Below are 24,020 nucleotides of genomic sequence, written 5' to 3'. Positions count from 1 at the left end.
ACTTTGTCTAATGCAAAGCACTGGAGTAAGACACACACACACTTTTTTTTCCTGAAAAAAAACAAGAAAATTGATGTGAATGCAAAATTCTTCCTTTCCTAATATTCTAGTAAACTATCTAGTAATAAAACAAGATAATTCATGCTTGTCATATAGCAAAATATCACATGTTCTCCGAGTATTCAAAATACTTTTCAAAGTGGATAAAATTATTTTTTGAATCAAAACTCTCAGCACAATCTCTCAACTCCTTTTGAACATTCCCTAAACTATATAACGTCAGACATCAAAACTACTAAAGGTATACTGAAAATGTGCAACACACTAAAATTACATTCTATCATATTTAACTCTCAAGCCTACATACAAAGAAATTTGGGAAGAACTGTAACAGTGTTATCATGGGCATTAATTGTTAAAGACCTACTCAACAGTTAAGCCTGAATTCATAAAAGCAATTGCACAGGTGGACTAAGAATCTAAAAGTCTCAGTTAAGCCTGTGCTTAATGTCTTGCTGAAATCAGGACCTGGATGGAGAACTTAGCACTAAGCCACGCAGTACATAAAATTTTCCTTTTCCCTGTATGATTCATGCTTCTCAGAAAATTATCAGAATGCTTATTGCTATGGCTTACTTACTGCGATGAACGTGGTCAGTTCTGTGACATTGCTGTTTTGCAACCTGCAAACAGAAAACAATTAATGATCAGCTGAGTCATCCTTTCATCAAGTAACACTTTTACAAGGATACACATCAAACAGAACAGTAAAATTTCTCCAAAAAGCACGTCTGTGAAGTATTTCCAGTGTACTGAAAACACTGCTTCCCACAGCCAGATATGAAGCCATTAAAACAAGAATCATTTAAGCCAAATGTTACGCGATTGCACTATTTTTGTTTGCAACCAGCTGTTTAAATACACATACCCATTCTACCCTTACTAAACTGTGAATGATTTAGTACAATGTGTTCCCTTTTGATGTACACAGCAAGTCAAAGGAATCTTTCTGTTAAAATGCAAAAAGAACTCTGGCCTGCCAGAAATCAATGGGAATTTTCAATTTTGTTTCTATGGAACCAGAATTTCATTCCATTACTGATGCTCTCTAGCATGAGGATTTCAAATTCTCCTCATGCTATGAGAATTCAGAAGCATCTCTATGTCAGTACAAAATCCGCACGTATTTCACCGAAAACTTAAAACTAAAACTGATTTTTGAACACTTGTTTCGATTGCTTTCTTCCTAATTTTTTTTTTCCTGGGTAGATCAAGTTTTTCTAAACACATAGTTCACACAGGCTGTACAGCAAACAGAAAACAGCATAACAGATGCAACATCTGGAATACAATAATTTCAGAAGAATGCTACTTGCTATGGTAGTAGAAATCTGATATTGTTGGGGTTTTCTAATTTTTTTCACTGAAGACTAATACAGGGTCAGTGAAATTTTAGCTCAATCTTTTAAAATTATCTCTGGTAGCATTAGACATATTTGCTATACAAAGCTTGCAGATGCTCTCTTCAGCTACAGTAACAGACAATTTTAACTGTGCAGATATGCAGAATTGCCTACACACCAAAAAATGCTAGGGTAAAATGGTATTTTGGGTTTTTTTTCTGTTGTTGGTTTGTTTGGGGCTTTTATTTTATGCTGCACACTTTAAAAAAAAAACTTGTAGAAAAATTCACCTTTTTACTCTTGAATTTATTCTACAGCACCACACTGATGGGAGCATAAAGCCAGCCTAACTCACAGTGCCACAGTCAAGAAAATAAACTAATAAATTTACACAAACAAAACTTCAGCCATCTACATGAGCAAGAACATTTTTTATAGAGTTAGGTAAGCTAAGCAACAATTTAAATCTAGGTAGGTAATTACATCAAAGATAGCCATAGTTTTTTTAATTTAGTTTTAAATTACAACCTGTAAATGTGTAGGCATTAACACCAACAATTTCTTTTTTGTTTGTTAGGGCCACTGATGTCAAACTACACTCCCCAGCCGGCCAGGAAAACAATAAGTATTTTTGACCCTTGTCAAAGGACAGCCAGGAACAAATCATTCCTCCTAACTGTCAATGGCAACATCAACCACCTATGCAGGAGCGGAAATCATGCTAGTTCTCCCAAGACGAAATCAAAACATTACTGTTTCTCTTCTCTACCCTACTGACATGCTTTGACAACACCAAAAAAATACCCCAACCTACTAGACCAGAAACAAGAAAGAGAGAAGTGATGGAAGCAGATGCGACACAATAACGACACCATTTAAAAAGTGGGAGCAAAGCATTTGGGAGATGCAACGCTGAAGAAAGTATGTATTTTGCTACTCTCCCAACCATCCTGCTGGCTGACTAGAACCCCGAACTGTCCTTCAGAAACCAGAAAACAAAGTCGTATTTCTTTCTCTAAGTTGGAAACATAGTATTTCCTGTATTAGCTGAGGCTCCAGTACTTTCTGTTTTGATTTTGCACATACCTTCCACTTCTGACTACATCTATACCTGTGGCACTGCTAAGTTTTGGGTTTGTTATCAGTGCCGAAGGTACTGAATAGCTCAACAAAACCCGACAAATGTCAGAGGTTCGATAGAATTGAGGATAGCAAAAACAGCTCTTGAAGTTCCAGCTTGCTGTTTGCAAGGAATGACAACCAACTCCCTCACTGGGCAGGCACAGCACGCTGCAGTCACAGCTTCCACAGTCCTCAACACTGTCCAGTGAGGAGAAAAAGTTTCTCTATGGAAAGGTTACCCAGATCCTTAAGGATCCAACTGCACTGGAAAATAGCCTACTTGGTTTCCCCAGTGTAACACCACTTCCAAAAGAGAAGGCTGGGAGGAAATCTTGAGCAGTAGAGTAGACTCGGCCTGCTGATCTCTGACAATCTGTTACTTCAACCCTCTCCTTCACCAGCTGCTCATTTCTCCTCTACGCTCCGTCTGCTCTGGCTGGATGCAAGTATGTAAACCAAGGAGTGAGTGAAGAGAGAGGGGCTTTTTTTGTCTCCTCTCTATCCTTAGTACATGAAGATGGTCACTACTTGGAAACTCCTCTACAACTTTATTAGAAACGCAAAGTTTCAAACAAAGAAGTTTCCACAAGAAATGGGAATAGGTGCTTTAGAAATTGTAAAACAAAAGACTCCATGACTTCAAGTAACAGTTTTAATAACAGGCTTTACTATATGGCTCCAACACTTCAAGGTCTACATATGTGGAGAATTATTCCCAAAGCAAAAAATTTCAACACTAGCCACGTGCATAAGCAAAATCACTTTGTATGGAGCTATCTCACAGCTTCACACCGCACAACTCACTTCAGATAGCAATGTAAAATATATTTGAACAAAGTACATTCATATTTTCTTAGCTTCAACTAAAGACCTACTAAAGTTAAGTCTTTAATCTCAAACGGTGCAATAAGCCTTTCAGTCAATCTTCAGAACTCACAGAAGACCTCAAGATCTGCTGCCTGTGTATGCTTTCAGCTTTCTACACTCTGGTGGTTGTCAAATCTAAGCTTGGAAAGTGGTCACAGAACACGAAATCAGAGTTTGAAATAGATGAGCAGAGGTGTCAGGCAATGTCTGGGAGATGTGAGGATGAAAGCAAGGCACCAAAACACATGCAGTTGTGCAATACCACCAGCAGCTGCTGGGGTATGCAAATAGGGTAATTTCTTCATCCCCTTCTTTAAATCCTTAATAGAAATACAGGAGCACAGCCCTCCATTAAAAAATATGGTATTATGCAAATCACCCAGCCTAAGTATCACATATTTTCATTAAGCTAAATAAAAAGTCTGTATTCAGCAGGAAAATTTTAGCAATACATTCAAAATTACAGGTAATAAAACTAGTACTAGTGTTGAATTAATCTAATGCAGTGGTTAAATGTTCTTTCTCCCAAACACCGTCATCTGCACATAGTCAAGATTTTAGTGAAGGTCCAAATCCAAGAATTTTACAGATTGGGAAAGTAAATCTGGCTAAATACAGACACACAATCTTAGCTACTATCTTTTGATAAGCCATAACTAACTTCAGTTAGACAATTTTGTATGTGCTATCTATTATCCTCGGGGGGGGGGGGGGAGGGCGGGAGGAGGGGTGTGCTTCTTGATGCAACTGCTGTAAACCTGAGCAAATAAATTTAGTGTTTAAGACCAAAAATAGAGTAACAGATGATTATCAGTGGTGCAATCCAATTATTTTGACTTTATTTTGGAAAACTGTAAATAATAAACCTGCTTCATTTGAAAGAAATTACTCTTTATCCTTCAAGTAAATACAATTGTGCATTTCTTTCTGAAGGGAAGTAGCACTCAGCAGTAAGATAATCTTTTGGCTAACATTCCAAGACTTAATTGGATATTTGCGTATTATAAGCAAACACATGAGGAACTGGGGGAGAAAAGGTAGAGGACGTCAATACCACAAAGAACATTAAATAAGATGATGTAAGAAATGCACATAGTGGGGCCACCGTGAAACCCACACAGTCTGTACCCTATATGCTGAAACTGGGCTATCATCAATCCCATGTTCAGGCTGCTTTGTGTAAAATTTAATTGTAGCAGGACATCTAACTCATAAAATCAAGGGTAAAAACAAACAGATCTACCACAGCACTTGCTAGACTCTCAGAAGCAAAAGACTATCCTGCAAATAGGTTCTAGCCACACTACAATCTCCACTGTGACTGTTTAACTGGTTTTCATCAAGGTATAAACTAAACTAAGCAATGCAACTATCTTCTTGCAGCACACAACGCAGTGCAGTTAATTTTCAACTATTTACTGCTTTTCCCTTCAGCCCATGAGCAGTTGCATACTACTGCCTCTACACTGTTAGCAAGACGCAAACCAGCCAGTCCAAAGCTGGCTCAGGATTCCATGAGCTGCTTTCACTGCAAACGCATTAGCTCCCCGAAGTTCTGTACAAGTTTTCAAGAACGATATTCTACATCTTCCAAAATTATTCCTGCATCCATTCATAAATTTTAACTGACAGTACTTCAGTTTAAAATACTTCTTCTATCCTTCTTATCCCATTGCTTCTGGCTGCAATTCCTTCTAAACACCCCCTCTATTCACAATCAAAATCAGTCTGAATGCACCGGTCACCTGCTCGCGAGTTCAGTAATACTGCTCTTAACAGCCAGTTGCAACAGACTGAGACGCACTGGGGTGAAGCAACCCGTAGTCTACCCACACAGACAGACATCCTCCACCAGATCAATCCACCTCACCCTTCCCTCAGCAGGAAGCAGCCACTGCACTGGGACTGCCCCTTACAGCAACATTTCAGCCCAGGACCAAACAAGGCACCATACAAAATCGGACCAAGTGAACAGAAGCAGCACTGACTCTACATTGTTCAAAACGTCTACTAGGAAAAGCAAGGATTTGGATCATCACAACCAGAATGGATCAGATGACCTACTGTGGCAAATGTGACTCTGATTGTTACTTCCTCTAGAGTCTATCCTCATGTTTGCTTTACTCGAATTTGAGTAAGCATTAGCTGACCATGTAAGAGTTTGCACCACAGGTATAAAACTAATGTATCAAAATTTTTTTAGAAGCACGCTCAAGGAAGCATCCAAATTTCTATGTTTATTGAAGGTTTTAAAAACAAACAACCCCTGACATAAACCATTATCTATATAAAGACCCAACTTTTACTTATTAGGCAAAACTAGAGAAAACATGACCGAGACAAGTGACTGTGAGGTTTCAAAAGGCATACTATTTGCTGCAGATATGTATATACCAAGACCGAAGCTTTAAAATTTTGAAACTAAAAAAGAAGGAAGCATCTGCTTTTATAAATTGTATGTTCCTTACATACTTCAGTATTTTTCTTCTCCCTGATTAAAAGCACATAGACTGGTTCTGGCCCCGGCATCCAAAGTACAGTGTAAACAGGCACCTTAGGTATAAAAATACTATACTAAGCAGAAAACTAAACTAAAACTCAACAGCGAAGATACGATTTGGCATGAACTTACGGAAGTTACACAACCTCAACATCTCTGTCCAATAAAAACAATATTAAGAAAGGACCAAAGAATATTGTTTCAGACTAAATATTTTCTTCCTTGACACAACTGCGCAGAACACAAAATGCCAGAACAGCTGATATTCCACACTCACTAGACAGGTGGAAGTTGAGTATTTAAAATAAAAAACAGAAAATGTAGAATGCCCAGAAGAGCAGACTGTAAACTTTCTTTATGTTTGTATGTCCAGGTATCAGCCCAGCACAGCCAGTGTTTCATTGACTGCACTGTGCTACACAGACACACAAGTGTAATAATTGTGTCTCTTTGCAAGACTGGGACAGTTAATGCAAAAAGACTGTATTATTTTTTATTTTCAAATTTTGTTACTAACTATGCAACATTAATGTAATGTAATCTGTTTTCCTGCATTATTTCCTTATTGTGTACAAAGCAAAGGAGGTTTCCTGTGTTTAATATTAGCACATAAATAGGGCTAATTGAGGTTTGACTTGAGTGGGAAGAAAGGGTGGGGTGCATTCCCACCTTTCTTACTGTTATCACTTGGCAAGGTGGTTTTTTAAGCAAGACTAGCATAACTGGTTTACATTCTGGCAATAGCATCTTCTCAATTAAATCGAAACTTACAATCTGAAAGCACGGCAGAATGCATCAAAAACTGCACCTTTTTCATAACGCCAAAAGGCTACGCGTTTTCGTTCTTCACTGCAATTTGCTTCTTTCTCCCATGCTAAGATACTACAAAAGATATGCCTGTCCTTTAAAATTTGACTCTGTGACCTTTTTAATTATATCGCTAACAAACATTGAAAGAACCTGAGCTTTCAAATTACATTCTTCCTGGTTCTCATTAGTAATTCAGGACTTGTCTGCTCTGGAAGTTTATAGTGATGGAAGAGCTAACAAAGTCATGGCATTATAAAAGACTGAAAGAGTGAGATTAGGGAAATTTTGTCAAACATACTTCTGTGAACACGTATAACTAGTATTTCTTGAAAGCCTGACAGAAAGAATATTTGATAAAATTGGTCACTTGTTCTCTAAAACATACATAAATATTTTTAAAAACTGAAGCAAGTTTCTCTGCGCAATACAAGATCTGCATTACTGATACTTTTAAAAGTCTTGGCAGAAAAGTCATTAATACCTACTGAAGACTAACATATGACAATCTGCTTCTTTGAAAACCCTTCTACCAGAATAGTTGAAAGGAACAGAAAAGAGAAGTCATGGCCCTAAAATACAGAGTTTTAGGAACGCAAGCTGATAAAAAAACCACACATATTTTTAGAAGTATTTTTAAAAATGCTTTTATCCCCTTTGATGAACCTACGTGTGGAGAACTAGTAATTCAAACTATGGATATAGAACAAATATAGACCCCAAAAATCTCCACTGTGACAGTACAATTAACAATATAAGTTTTGTGCAAATACATGATACCATTTCAGAAAAATGTTAATCTGCCAAAGCAAAACTATCCCTGGTGATTTTGGAAACTGATAATTCAACAGGACCTTGGTATTTCAGCAGCAGATTTCAGCAATGTGCATATTAGTGCTAACAAAGACTGGGCACCAGTCAGTATGAGGAATATTTAAGTACTAGAAATCCAATGCTTTCCTGAAGAGTTTGGGTTCTGGGTTTAATTTTTTTTTAAAAGAAGTATGTAGTTGGGTTTTGTATGCTTGCAATTCTTCCCCCACCCCCTTCTAGAAACCAGTATACTAATATTCAAAGAGCACACAACTGGAAGAGACTTCCTGGATCAAATCTACCTCATTCCTATCCCAGATCATGCAATCCTTCTCATAATGGATCAAAATTCCATCTTAAAATTTGGCTTCCTTTTCACATCTTTATGTTCCTCAGGTTTTCAGCCTATAATTGTTCTTTATAACTCCATTTGCTTGAAAGCTAAAATTTTTGTGGTCTTAACACTGCTCTTCTTGGTGTTTGTGGCCCATAAGGCAGGAGTATGCAAGCTCTCAGTTTTTAATTTTGTTAAACTAAACCAGCCTAAGTTCTTTCAAATCCTTCTGTAAGTCTCCAAATTACCCTCAGAATCCTGGTATATGTTCTTCTCACCTACTTTAGTTCCAAGTTTCTTGAACATGAATAATCCTTCTGGAACAAAGAAGAAATACACTGTATTCCACACGAGGCCTTATCAGGACATTACCAATGCAACAACGATGTTAAGAGAATCATCAAACTCACGGCACTAAAAGCGTCCCATCCATAGATGCCACACACTCCTCAGCGAGACGTTCAAGTGTTGGTCAGTGAAGACGCAGCAGTTACATGCTCACTTGCTACTATGCAGAACTGTTTACCGTGAAGCTCTTCACAGCTCTTGCTGCACCTTCTAAACAGGAACAATGCAATTTTGAGGGAGAGGGATAAAACAACCCCACACTTAACTGTCTTCAGTATTATCAAGTTCCACTGGGTCTCTTTTACCTTAAGACCAAAAATTTAAGATCATCTTGTTTCTTCCACTCATTGGCAACTGTGCATTCCTCATTCCATTAAGTATTTGCAAGAATAAAAACAAACATAACTTCTATTCCCCCGAAAAGGCCAATTTTCTCACTTACACTACTACTTTATCATTGCTCAAAGAACTAACCACTCTTCACCTGCATTAGACGGCAGGAAACAAAGGCATTTACCCACATCTTAACTTTGTAAAAACAGAATGAAGGTAAGAAATGTTAATTCAGTTTCATCGTACCAAGAAATCATGTTTTGAGGAGCAGAAAATGAGAGCTATCCATTTTTATGACAATTGTCCTAAACTCAGGAAGCCACATTTTTCTTGTGAGTATGCTAGCACCGCTTCATGACAGCAGAAGCCACACAAACCCTTCAATGAAGTGGAGTCCCCACTTCTTTCAGTGGGCAGACTATACCTCTCTGATGTAAATACAAGAGTTAGTCAGCTCCTAGAACACTACACACAGGGAGTATGAATTGGCCCCCAAACCCAAGACTGAGGCTTCTAGCCCACAGCTCCTCTTCACTCTTTTATTCAAGTAATTTGATCTATGCACCCGGAGAGTTCTCTCATATTCAATTCTCTGGGTAGAAGGATCCACTTATACAGAATCACAGAATCATTTAGGTTGGAAAGACCCTTAAGATCATCGAGTCCAACCGTAAACCCAACACCGCCAAGTCCACCACTAACCTGTTCCAGCGCTTGATAACCCTTTCAGTGAAGAAATTCTTCCCAATATCCAATCTAAAACTCCCCTGGCGCAAGATTGTTTGATCACAATCAATTAAACACCTTCTAGACTCAGTCCTTATTACTCTCTGAATTGTTATCCTTCACTCTAAATCTTCATTAACTTAAATTTGCTTGTTTGATCATTTTCAAATATTTTAAAAATATTAATTCTCATACTAGAGCAGTTACACACAATCTGATTTACAAATGGTGAAAATCTCCATATACACTGTGTGAAGAACAAAGAGGATCCTCCTTTGTGCTTATTTCTCTTTCAGTATAAGAGACCACAAAAGCTTAATTACTGATCTGAGGCTTTATTTACTTCAGTAGCACTAAAAAATAATTCAACTTCTAAGTCCTTTTCACATTTTTCAGGTAAAACGTGTCTGCAAAACAAGCCAGTTTTGTAGCATCATTAACTTCCTACTGAAATAGAATTTCAGCTAAAAAGTGAAAAAGTTCAGAGTGCTGAGGCATGGTTTTTTATTCACATTGCTGACCATTTCACACAGCTTGACAAGGTAAGATTCTCCAACTCAGCTACTAAGAAAAAAATCCTTTTGGAAGAAACAAAAACCTGCATGGATCGTCAAAGCTCTGCCCGCACATCAGACACTGCCAGTCCATAAATCTTTCCACATCAGGACCTCTTACTGTTATGATGGATGAAAGCAATGATGTCAGCAATGACAAGCAGGTCTACATCATGATTAGGTATTTTCATCAAAATTCAAGGCTTGTGAAAAAACAATCTTTTGGCAAAGCTTGTCTAAAAGTGATGAAGCTTTCTGCATCACTTAATTAGTTTTCATCGACTCTCGCATTCTACAGACACAATAGAATCTTTCTCTGACTCAGCACTTACAGGGATGAGCAAGCACACTTACGACTAAAAGGTGTAGGCCGTTCTATATAACCCCCCCCGTGTGTCACTTCTGTACATCTGATAAATAAGAATGATGTCAAGGCCATCCTCTAACAAGCGGGGACATGTTGATTAACAACTATACCATGCCAGTAAAAACTGAAGAAAACAACGTCAGTAAAAATAGAATATTGTTGTTCCTCCTGCCATCATCATCGTCAGTGGAAGACGAAAGAAAAATGTGAGAACTACTGCATTTTTCTTCTAGCAGAGCACCATTTCATCCTTTAACATCCATTTTGAGCTTAACAACAAGAGAAAGCCTGAGTACTACTGCATTAAGAGGGATTTTATCTTCATCCTCTGTTTGAAGACTGACCACTGCCTTCAGACTGCGTGTTTGCTCTGCAATGTTGTAAGCTCTAGCCAACCACGACGAGCAGGAAGACCCAACTTCACCATTCATGTAGCTGTTCCTGTCTGCCAGAAAACACACAGTGATTTTTTTGCATATTGCCCCATTATCCACAAACGAAACTTCACTGCATTTTGCATGACTAGGGGAAACATGCATAGTATTAAAAAAGCACTAGTCACACAGACACAAACACAGCTGGGGAAAAGAGAGAGAAAACAAGGATGAAAAAGTCAGTCAAGGGAAGAAAACAAGTAAAAAACCAAACCCATGAGGAAGGGGAAAAGGCCTTTTTTTTAAAAACAAAACAAAAAAAAAAAAAGAATAAATTAGGTTACTTAAAAACAAAAACACAACACAAGTGAAAAGCGGAAAAAGTGTACAGGAATGAAGTGACAATTCTTTGCCTTATTATTATTATTACAGTTATTAGAAATGTGAATACAAATAGTTTGAAGTTCTTTTAATTTTTGCACATTCTCACCACTGACATAGGCACCTTTATTAGGCATGTATTTACTATCACAGCCAGCACAAAGTTGAGACGTCATATTTAAAAGGTTAGCAAGTCACTTTTATAAAGTCTTCCAGCACTGAAATCTCCTGTTAACACATGGTTAGATGAAGTGTGAAATACAGATTTGATTCCCAACTAAATTACATCAAGTACACAAGCAGAGTATCAAGAGTCCTATTCTGAAAACTGTAACAAGAAGCTACTTCTTCCCATGTAAAGACCTTATTCCCAGGTCCTTAACAAAGAAAGAAGTTTGATCTCTAAAATGTGGGATCTGGGCTCCCTCTGATGTGACAAACAGAAACAGCCTGTATCTTCTCTAATATAAGCAATTACCAGCTGCAAGATAAAGCACTTTAACCAAATGAATTTGGAAATTAATTGGTTCTCAAGTATAGCTAAATTTAAATATCCTTTGCATCAGCTCATCTGTCTATATTTTCACATCAATTACAAAAGCATTGCCTTGCCTGTTAGCAAAACCAATGAATCCAACTTGCAAGAAATAATAAATATACATATCTCCTATTCTTAAAAATTAACGAGACAGGGAAATAAAGAGAAATAGTTTTCTGAAACACTAACAAATATCTCTCTCATTGAACCATACATACACAGACTGGTTGGGGCTGGAAGGGACCTTACAGATCACCCAGTTCCACCCCCCTGCCCTGGGTAGGGACCCCTTCCACCAGCCCAGGCTGCCCCAAGCCCTGTCCAACCTGGCCTTGAACCCTGCCAGGGAGGGGGCAGCCACAGCTTCTCTGGGCAACCTGGGCCAGGGCCTCACCACACTCACGGGGAAGAATTTCTTCCTTCTATCCAGTCTAAATCTACCCTACCAATCACCTGCCATTTAGAGCCTGAGATATCACATGAGAAAAAGATCATCTATACAGTGTGACACAAAAGTTAGTTTAGACCTAACACACAAGCAGTATTTTTGAGGCAGAAACAGGGTACTTTTTACAGCTATTTGTAATTGTTCTCTTGATGTGTGATACATATTAAAAAAAACGTTTTTCAGATTAAACATACAAGAAATTACACAACCTGAAACAGGCAGGACATTAATGTACTTTCATAAAACAAAAGCCACAAATAGAAATCTGGGGGGAAAAAAATTCTGTGCAATGCATTTGAAAGCTTATTTGGCAGAGGACTACCAGGACCCAAGAACAAAACCACTTCCAGAAAAAACAACCTTACATAATGCTAAAATCATGCTATTTACTATATATCTATACATGCAATTTATAGGAACATCAGAAAAAAAAAAGTATAGATTTAACAATAAAAGCATTATAGAAATGGAGACAGCTTTTATGTACAAATATATATTAAGGAACAACAATAATATACTGTAATTCTAATTCACTCTTGCCCAAGAGAGTACTATCTTTTTTAAGCAGAAATGTGTAAAGCTCTCGGGCACTGGAATATTCTGCTCGCAGGGACCAACAGTTTCCATTCATCCCCAAACCAAGTCAGCGTAACACAACATTGGAACACTCACATGTACCCTTCAGTAGGCCAAACACCTACAGTTTACAGCTCCTGCCTTTTCTTCACAGATAACCATCACAGGCTCCTGCACTGGCAAGTGTCATACAAAAAGTATCAGAGTACATTTATTTTACACATCACATAGTCCTTAGACAGTAACATCACAATTCCTCTTCTGCATTTCATGACGTACACTCTTTAATTCTGTCCTTGAGAATCACATAGTCTGCTGCTTTTACACTACTACAGAAGAAGTACATATTCAAATCTGAGTTACCTAGGTTTGTTGGGAGATGCCATTAATACCTAGTAATGCAAGATAAATAGCAGCAAAACATTAAAAAAAAAACTATCATGATATGAAGGGGCTGTGATAATAAAATACCCCATCTGTGATTCAAACATTGCATCTTCATTCTTAACAGTTTAGTAAAATGTTTGATTTAAATTAAAAATCTTGTAGTAAACTTTACCAGTTTACATCACTACATTTAGACTAATGCTTTTATTAAATCACAGTGAAAATTACAAGACAGTGGATCATACAGTATCTTTCCTAGTTATATGTATAGTGAAGTCAGCATTAATTTTCAAAACAACCAACAAAAGATGTAAAAATTTATTATAGACAGATTCCCACCCCCATCCCCCACTCTAAACTATTTGTTTAGTTTCTGAAATTTACTGCCTTACCAAAAAAAGGCACTAAAGTTAACTTTAGCATGACAAAGAACAAAGAGAAACACTGATTTTCCTAATTTTCAAAATCACAGTATGTTTACATATTACCCTTTATGTCTTCATTTTTGTAGAAATGGAGAGTGGTTATTTACAGGCAGAATTACAACCACAAAAAACGAAACTAGTGAATGTATTTTATCAGATTAAAACAGTGACTTTAAAGTAACGTGTTAGACTTTGGGAACAATAAAATGCTTCGAATTGGTGAATGCGCAAATCATCATATCAAAGGCAATATAAAAGCCTGCGTCATATAAAAAAACAATAGTACTAATGGACATCTTAATTTGTTTATCCCTTAAAGGTCAAGATACATGACATAAGCCATATGACAGGCATAGCTAGCTGATTTATCATACAACATCAGTACAGGTGCAACACACTACCTGGAAAAAAAGAAAAAAAAAAATGAAAACTGGTGGGTGAAGTCTGTTCTGTAGTTTTCTAAACACAGAACCCTCCTGCAGAAAGTTCCTTTCCCTGAAGCTAAAACACAAAGCAGACCCTCCAGCTGAGACTACCACAAAAAATTCTGGAATAGAGAGGTTACAGTGCTCCCTGCTAGCATGCAAAATATAGGCACTGAGAAAGCCAATAAGCAGACAGAAGACAGGAATCAGATGAATAGGTCTCACACACTAAAGGAGCACTGACAGATATGCAACAACTATATTCCCAGTAAGAAAATATTCCTTCTCTCAAAGAAAAGATAAGTACTGTTTTAAGTGCTTTTTGATAAGTGGTAAGTACTGGGTGTCAAGAGGATGGGGCTAGACTCTTTCCAGTGGTGCCCAGCGACAGGACAAGGCGCAACAGGCACAAACTGAAGCAGAGGAAGCTCCAGCTGAACATGAGGAACAACTTCTTCCCTCTGAGGGTGACGGAGCACTGGAACAGGTTGCCCAGTGAGGTTGTGGAGTCTCCTTCTCTGGAGATATTCAAGACCCTCCTTGGACAAGGTCCTGTGCAGCCTGCTCTGGGTGACCCTTCTTCGGCAGGGGGGTTGGACTAGATGACCTACAGAGGTCCCTTCCAACCCCTAACATTCTGTGATTCTGTGATACTGTTTTAATTTATGCCCATAGCACCATTTACACCATGGCTCTGTAACACCCGATTAAGGGAAAAAAGCAAGTACAAGTGATTTACATCGAGTTGGACTTGGTAAGTCTTTTATCATCACAGAAACACAGAAAGCAGTGGTTGGAAGGGCCCTCTGTGGATCACCCAGCCCAACCCCCTGCCAAAACAGGGTCACCTACAGCAGGCTGCACAGGACCGCATCCAGGCGGGGTTTGAGTATGTCCAGAGAAGGGGACTCCACAGCCCCTCTGGGCAGCCTGGGCCAGGGCTCCGTCACCCTCACTGTAAAGAAGTTCTTCCTCATGTTCAGACGGAACTTCCTCTGCTCCAGTTTGTGCCCATTGCCCCTTGTCCTGTTGCTGGGCACCACTGAAAAGAGTCTGGCCCCATTCTCCTGACACCCACCCTGCAGATATTTAGAGGCATTTCTAAGATCCCCTCTCAGCCTTCTCTTCTCCAGGCTCAACAAGCCCAGCTCCCTCAGCCCTTCCTTGTAGGAGAGATGCTCCAGTCCCCTCACCATCCTCGTAGCCCTCCGCTGGACTCTCTCCAGTAGTTCCTCATCTTTCTTGAGCTGGGGAGCCCAGAACTGGACACAGTACTGCAGATGGGGCCTCACTAGGACTGAGTAGAGGCGGAGGAGAACCTCCCTCGACCTGCTGGCCACACTCCTCTCGATGCACCCCAGGATCCCATTGGCCTTCGTGGCAACCAGGGCACACTGGTGGCTTGTGGTCACCTTATCATCCACCAGCATTCCAAGGTCCCTCTCTGCAGAGCTGCTCTCCAGCAGGTCAGCCCCAGCCTGTCCTGGTGCATGGGGTTATAACCTTAGTAGCAAGTTCTTCAGTTCTGTCTTTTATGGATTACTGCATATATTCACATTGCCAAGTTCTCCCTTACCTGAAACCTGAGGGGAGAGGGAGAAGGGTTGATTTTTCTTTTATTAAAATCAGCTCCTTTGTTTGTGCCTGAAAACCGACAATTATTTCCCTTCAACTTTATCCATGCCTAAACAAAAACCACAATTTTTTTGTCTGTAGCTCCACTCTGTCAACTTGTAGCCTTTTTATTATTCTGAGGAAAAGCAACAAAAAGAACGGAATTTTAATCTATAATGCTCAGGTTTCACTGTAGTCACACAGTTTATCACAAAGTTACTGAAATCACCTGTGCTGATGTTCTCTCATCACATGATATAATAGCAGGACAAGAAAAAACATTTTGTAGTTCCCACATTCGTCAGTTTTCTTAAGGCACACTTTCATGAAGTCCCCCTCTCTCAAGTCATTGTCCATTAACTGTCAAAACAGTATAAACTAAGAAATAACAACAACAAATAGTTATCTTTTTAAAAGATCACACTGAATAGACTGAATTTTAATTCTCATGCATCTTATTCCAATGAAACAAACTCAGAATTTTAGAATATATCACTTCAAGGTCGTAGCAATATTCTACTCTTCTGGTCAAAACTTATGACTGCTCATGCACTCCTATTATCATTCTGACACAAAATTAGTTTAAGCAATTCACCAAAACATCCTAAAATATAAAACAAGTGACACACACAATCTCAGATTGGTTGAGATTGAAAGGGAGGTCATCTCACCAACCCCCCTTGCTCAAATCAGAGTCTCCTAGAGCCAGCTGGCCAGATGACTTTGGGGTGTCTCCAAGGGTGAAGACTTCACAACTTCCCTAGGCCACCATCACGGTGACACAAGGCGTTTCCTGATGTTCAGAGGGAACCTCCCATGTGTCAGTTTGTGCCCGCTGCCTCTGGTCCTGTCATCGGGCTCCTCTGACAAGAGCCTGGTACCCTTCTCTCTGCACCCTCCCTCCAGGTATCCATACACCTTGACAAGATGAGCAGTCCCAGCTCTCTCTGCCTTTCGAGGTGCTCCAGCTCCTTTAATGTCTTAATGGCCATTTATTGGACTGTCTTCAGTAGCTCTATCTCTCTCCCATACTGAGGAGCTCAGAACTGGGCACAGAACTCTACACTTCTGACAAGTTTCATCTCTGTCCTTCCGCACATATTTAGCTGTATTTCAAACAGTGAAATGGTATAAAGAATATAATTATGATAACTTATGAATTACAATAATTCTTATGGCATAAAGAATTATGATAACAGCTAGTTAATACAGTGTGAAGTGTTGTTTCTGAAGAATAGTCACGAGCTGGTCAAGAGCCTATGGGCAAGACTCGGAGACAGAGGCAACAAAGGGACCCTGGTCGCGGAGACAGAGGCAACAAAGGGACCCTGGTCGTGGGTGTCCACTACAGGCCACCTGAGCAAGGGGAGCCTCCTGACGAAGCCTTCTTCCTCCAGCTCCAGGAGACTTCGCGCTCGCAGTCTCTCATCCTGCTGGGAGTCTTCAACCACCCCAACATCTGACGGAGAAGTAGCATGGCAAGCAGTAGGCAATCCAGGAGATTCCTAGAATGCACTGAGGATAACTTTTTAAGCCAGGTAACTGACACCCCTACCGGAGGGGATGCAACACTGGACCTGATGCTCACCAATGCAAGTGAGCTCATTGGTGACATCAAGTCTGGAGGCAGCGTAGGCTGCAGTGATCCTTTATTAGTGGAGTTCACAGTCCTGCGGGATATAGGAAAGGCGAGGAATATAGTCAGGACCCTAAATTTTAGGAAAGCCAACTTCCAGCTCTTCAAGGAGTTAGTCAGTAGGACCCCCTGGGAAACAGTCCTCGGGGACAGGGGGGCAGAACAGAGACAGCAGATCTTTTAAGGACGCTTTCCAGAGAGCTCAGGAGCTCTCAGTCCCCAGGTGTAAGAAGTCAAGCAAGGAAGGGAAGAGACTGGCATGGCTGAGTCGAGACCTGCTGGTCAAAACAAAGGGCAAGAGGGAACTGCACAGGCAGTGGAAGCAGGGACAGGTCTCTTGGGATGAGGTATAGGGATGCTGCCCAGTTGTGTAGGGATGAGGTCAGGAGGGCCGAGCTGGAGCTGAACGTGGCAAGGGATGCTAAGAATAACAAAAAGGGCTTCTACAGGTATGTCCGCCAGAAAAGCAAGGTTAAAGAAAGTGTACTCCCCCTGATGAGCAAGAATGGCAGCCTCATATCAACAGATGAGGAGAAGACTGAGGTACTCTAAAGCTCTGGAAAACTGTGTATTATGTGCATGCATTTCATAAGGGCAAGTCTTCCTTTCACACATCAATGCAAATTTTTGTTCTCTCACGTAATACTGGAATGAAAAGATAACAACAAATTAGTATGACTTGTGTTAGCCTATCTGCACCCTCAGTAAGCAATATTACATGTGCACATGGGAATGATTCGAAGGTATTTTCACCAATAGCAATAATTGGATTGCTTATTGCTTGTAGTTACACACCTGAAGATTGTTCTATTCATGTTATTTAAAACTGACCAACATTTTGTAACTGAAATCATATCTAATTCATTCTGAAAACATAATTTTGATCCAGGAAGTAAAATTTATCATCCTATATCCACATTCTATTATGCACAGAACAAACCTCAGAAGGTACCATGCAAAAGCTTTTTACTACAGGTTTTCCTTATGTGCATGCTACTTTTCAGCTGGCAGAAAAAAATTCTCACGTGAGCAATGCTCCTAAGACGGTCTTTTGCATTTTCCTACTGCCATAAACCAGATCCTGTCCAGGAAATATAAGCCTAATGCAACAACCCGCTTGGCAAGGACAGTGATGACAGTGCACACACGCTGAGGAATCGGAGAACTGCTTGGGGCAGTGGTAAAGTAACACTAATACTGCGACTGTTTCCCCTGCTGGTGGGTCTCATCTGCACATCTTCTTCAATCCAGCAACTGATTTTCACAAAACTGTGGAAATTTAACTTTAACTGTGTACCCTACCTTCACTTATGGCTGAAAAAGAATGGCGAACAGAAGTTACTGCATGGAATGGACAGGCACATGGACAAAAAAGTGAACAGACACAGTGTGGTCATGAAATTTTACGTGTGTTGACAAGTACTTAAAAGGGCACTGCATGGGGCTGTTGTGACCCAAGTGCAGGATCCGGCATCGAGCTCCGCTAAACTTCATGCTGTTGGCCTCAGCCCTTCGATCCAGCCTGCCCAGATTCATCTGCAGAGCCTTCCTACCCTCAAGCAGATCAACACTCCCACCCAACTTGGTGTAATCTGCAAACATATCGAGGGTGCACTCGATCCCCTTGTCCAGATCATTGATAAAGATACGAAACAGAACTGGCCCCAGTACTAAGCCCTGGGGAACACCACTCGTGACCGGCTGCCAGCTGGATTTAACTGCATTCACCACAACTCTCTGGGCTCAGCCATCCCACCAGTTTTTTACCCATTAAACAGTACGGCTGTCCAAGCCATGAGCAGTCAGTTTCTCCAGGAGAATGCTGTGGAAAATGGTGTCAAAGGCTTTACCACAGTCTAGGTAAGCAACATCCACAGCCCTTCCCTCACCCACTAAGTGGGTCACCTTGTCATAGAAGGAGAGCAGGTCAGTCAAGCAGGACCTGCCTTTCACAAATCCATGCTGGCTGGGCCGGATCACCTGGTTGTTCCGTACATGCCATGTGACGGCACTCAGGAAGATCTGCTCCATAACCTTTCCCAGCACCAAGGTCATGCTGACAGGCCTGTAGCTCCCCGGGCTCCTCCTTCTGGCCCTCCCTGTAGATGGGTTTCAACCTCCAGTCAACTGGGACCTCCCTGCTTAGCCAGGACTGCTGATAAATGATGGAAAGTGGCTCGGTGAGCACTTGTGCCAGCTCCCTCCGTACCCTTGGCAGACCCCAACTGACCATTTCATGACCGCTGTGCCCAAGACAGTTCTGCTGACCCCCCTCCTTCACTTCTCCATCATTTCATGACTGCTGTGCCAAAGGCAGCCTCCAACCATCACACCACCCACAAGTCCTCCTCTGCTCGCAACAACAGGTCTAGTCAGGCACCTTCCCTAGTTTATCTCCTTCACTGAAACACAATTTGTGAATAAATGCATACCTTCTTATTGAATCAAGCTTTACAGTCAATGATAACCTAGTACGTTAGTCTTAACAAGCACACTTGATCAGGTCACTTTCACTTAACAGTTCTCTGCATTAAATCAGTTTTGCTTCAACTGTATACATTCCATTCAGAAAATAAGCATATCTGACAAACTGGAGGCCTTAATTTTCACAATATATGTGAATTAGAGACAAACTGAAGCTCCTGAGCAGACTTAATTGGTTTAATTTAGCCTAACCAACATAAGACACTTATTTCAGAAGTAACTAAGATCCAAAAAGTTCCTTTAAAAATATCATTGTGATATTGAAACCACAAACCTTTCTTAAGCATAAAAAAACAAACTAAAAGCTTTGTTGCACTAGAGCAAAATGTATTTCACTACTTTAGAACTAATTAGCCATCTATCACATACATCTTTCAAATTCCTAGAACTGCTATTTCTCTTATTCTTGTAATGAACGTTAAACACAGTATATCCACGTACAGAATGGCAAACCTAATAGCGAAGCCTGTTTATGACAATTAATACACTCAGGCTTCCATGTTTAAAAATAATGTTGTTTGCTATTAGGAGCAATGTCATAGCAAGTATAATTCTGAGATATTCTTACGTTAAAAGCTGCATTTCAGAGAGCAATTACCCCCAAAAATGCTCTGCTTATTAGTAATATGTCATTTATATTGACAGCACTGATAGGTTACCTGCCACACTCAAAAAAAAGACAAAACAAAAAACAAGAGTAACAAGTTTACACTAGTGTCTGATCTGTTTTTCATCTCCTTTCACAGGTAGTCCAGAAGGAAAACAGGCCGCGAACTGTATGTAGCAGGTGGCCTTTTTCAGCCTTTTTTTATGTACAACAGGCCTTCTCTAAACCATATGCAAACTCTATGCCTCAGCTACTGTAAACCCCACAGGACACAAGGAGTTTCAACACTTTGACTTATTACTCCAGCCAAGCGCATCAGCTCGAATTTAACTGCAACTTACTTGCACTCTTGTGTGAAGTCTTTAGCATAGGACATTTTTCACTGCCACTTAATATAATGCCAACAAAATACTCTTTGAGTGGACACCTACTGTGGTTTGTCTTTCGGGTTTTTTTAGATCTTAATTCATAAGAAATTGGTACTTTTCATGTGACAGTTCTGTTGTTTACTGCACTGCTACCACAACTTTTTCCCAATGAAAAGAACTTGCATTGGCCAATTAACTAACCTATTTATGCACTTTATACGTTTTTACTAGTAATTTCACATTATTTCCATTCCCAAAAATCTGTTCAAAACTGAAGACCTTTTCAGAAAGTTCATAAAAACATATGTAAAACACACCTAAGACATGAAGATTTATTCAAAAAGATCTTCTTGGACCTAAAAAAAACACCTCCTTTTTTAAACAAAATTGTAACAACATGCTGCAAAGTCTTGCTCAAAATTCTCTTCCTTGTAAAAATTTCATGCGAGCACCTCTCACACTGTTTCAGATTGCTTGGGACTTTAATGCTTGTAAGGCAAATTCAGAAATCCAAATTTAGTGAAGAACTGGATTTTCTTGTTATTTTTCTAGCACGTGCTTTAATTTCTACCTCTAACAGGCAAATTGTTATGTTTTAGCTATAATATGCATTATGCACACTGAAAAGATTTTTTTTTTAATTCTGTGGTGCAAATATTTAAATGTTTATATATGCTAATACACAGACATAAACACCTACACACTATCCAAAGCTTAAATAAATTTTCTAAAACTGATGATCAGTTCCAGTCGTCAGAGAAATATTCAAATATAACAACAAATATTCAAATGCCTATGCAACAGTCTATAGTTTCAAAAGTACTCTTAAAGTATTCTTAAACTAAAAAAAAAAATTTTACAATAGAACAATGTAGTCAGTGCTCTAGGAATTAGCAAAATTAGTCTAGGATTAACAGTTGAGCCCTACAAGAGTCCAGTCCATGGCCGAAACATTTGTTCAAAGTTTCAAAAACAAAGTAATTGTTTTAATGGCATGTCACTTGGTTTTAGAATGCTTTATTTGTCTAAAATACATGTCATTATGCTTGTGAGACACCTGCGCAGTTTGGTCTGAATGGAATTTTACTTGCATCTACCAAACATTTACCAAGTCAGTGACTGAAAGGCATTTATGGAGACACGCACTGTAGTCCAAATTGTTCATTTTGAGGATTTAATGGAAACATACACAATTTAAGACACATTTGTGTATCAAATCCTGAAATCACTTGTCAAATCCAAAAATGAAATGGCTCTTCAACTCTATCTTCTACTGACACAATATCTGACTACTCATGGCCTGTTCCTCAAGTCCGTAAGAAAAACCTCATTCTCAAGCGCTTTTTTTCCAAGTCAGATGAGTCACAAAAAGGTAAAACGTGAAAGCTGCCAGAGTAATTTAAGTACTTACTTTATCCTCCCCTCTAAAACATCTGTTCCCATGGAAAGAGAAGGAGAAACTAAGTCAGACAGTTCAGTTGCTGGCTGCTGGTTCTCCACTTCTGCTTTTGTTCCCATGGCAACTGATGTGGCAACAGGAAAAACAAATAAAATAAAAAGGATAAACAACAGCTGAGAGTAGAAGTGCTATTTCACACACACAAAAAGAATGACCTCTGCGCTCTAAAATGCTAATAAACATAAATTACAGTATTAGAGGCCCTGTGCTAGAAGTCAAAAACCAGTCTGCAAAAATAAACACAACAGTATGATCTGAAGCATCAAACTCTTCATTTATAAAATAATCTGCACAGCATGAAAACACTTCCATCATAGAGCAAAATCCTTCCTGTATAAGAACACACATATATACTGCAATACACATAGCTGTCATTTACTTGCTCACGCATATCTGGCACTGTAATAAATGAGCTCCTCCCAGGTTTATTTTAAAACAGAAATAACTTCTATTTTCTCTTGTTTTTTTTTTTCTTTCTGAGCAGCTCAGCCCTGAATTACCACCAGCAGCAGAGATTAAATCCAAAATATTGTCAGTAAGTACTACCCAGGCATAGTTACACTTGGCAGCTGCCTCGAGCAAACAGAATGAGGCTGCTGACTGGACACAACTCGAATCATGTCTCTGCCAGTATAACATGGAAAAATGTAAGGGATTCCTTTGGTTTCTGCATTGTTCTTTAACTCTGACATTTCCTGGGAAGCTTTTCCTTCTGAACGCTTTTTGCCTTTGACCCTGGAACTGGTTTGGTTTTGACCCTGCTGAAACTAATAGGCTATGGCCTACAACCTACAAGCATTGTATTCCCCCCCGCCATGTTTCCAGCCAGCTTGAGAAAGGATTACATACACCAGTGTATACTTAATATAACCAACACTACAACATGCTGTAAGTTCAAGACTGTTTCTTATACATGGGAAATATATACATTAGGACTAAGTATGGAATGTGCTGTCTTCAACCCTTCTGTTCCAACTTAGACAATATTTGAGATCCAGACTATTTTAGAAACTTATGAGGCTCATCTCATCAGCTATGATGTTAGGAGAATTTATTCAAGGAACTGAATGAAAACATCCTCTTCTCCAGAACTAACTTCCTAGAGCTGGAGAGAAGGTAAACAAATACTTAAATGGCAGGGGTGGGGTAAAGACTGAGTTTACAAATATCACACCTGATATACCAAAGACTAAATATACATACACGGGGACAGGGAAGTAAAGGTATATGGGAAAAATCTGTAAGGCTGAAGTTACAGTACAAAAAAAATTATTCTCTATTATATTATGTTAATAGAAGAATGCACGTTAACAAACTCAATGCAAAAAGAGCACCGTAAGAAACCAAGAATGAAGGATAGGATAATCAGTGATGACTGAAATAACTGTAGTGAATAATCACAAACCAAAGATGATTACTTTTCAATCCTTCATGTAAAAACATGAAGAAACCTCTATACTCATATAAATATTAGAAGAATTTTCATATTTTTGGCATCCTTATTATTTCATCTACACAAATTATCAAAGACATAAAACACCAAATATTAATAAAAACAAAATTATCAGCAACTACTTCAGAATAAAGGTCCATCTACACAAGTAATAAACATTTTCAGAAAGAATAAAGATATATATCCTTCTCTCAGAATTCAGAAGTATGAAGATATAACAAACCTAACACTGCATTTCAATCACCACGTACAGCAGCCACTGACAGACTGTCTTCCATTAATACATCTAATCATTCTAAGTGCGTTGTAATTTTTCTCTCCACAGCATTCAAGGATGATTCCACAGTTTAAGACAGCATCAAGTGAAAACCACTACTTCTTGTTTTATGGTAATAAACTACTGGGTTTTGTTTCACTGGGTTATTTTAGTTCCAATATTATATTTCCATTGTATCTGAAATGCCAAAAGACTGTTTTCTATTACTTTACTATTTCAAACATGACTTTATAGCACTCAGTTATAGTCCAAGCTGAGACTTCTATATGCTCTCATCTCATATGGAAAGTGTTCCAAAACTGTTGATTCCTTTCATTTGCTTTTTATTCTACTAGACAGGGTGACCTGAATTAATGTAGTGTCCTAGATGATTTCCGTTTCGTCCTTCACTTTT

General features: G+C 39.3%; 1 protein-coding gene across 1 annotated transcript in view; it reads right to left on the bottom strand.

Moving 5' to 3' along the window:
- Nucleotides 1-24,020, bottom strand: part of BAZ2B (bromodomain adjacent to zinc finger domain 2B) — a 148,139-nt gene that overhangs the window by 111,643 nt on the left and 12,476 nt on the right. The window contains exon 2 of the mRNA XM_075431032.1: nucleotides 641-683. The gene's annotated coding sequence lies outside the window, so the exon portion shown is untranslated. The remainder of the gene's footprint in view (nucleotides 1-640; nucleotides 684-24,020) is intronic.

The sequence above is a fragment of the Opisthocomus hoazin genome, chromosome 9 (assembly GCF_030867145.1).
Source record: "Opisthocomus hoazin isolate bOpiHoa1 chromosome 9, bOpiHoa1.hap1, whole genome shotgun sequence".
Lineage (NCBI taxonomy): Eukaryota > Metazoa > Chordata > Aves > Opisthocomiformes > Opisthocomidae > Opisthocomus > Opisthocomus hoazin.
This window is presented reverse-complemented; position numbering and strand designations above follow the sequence as displayed.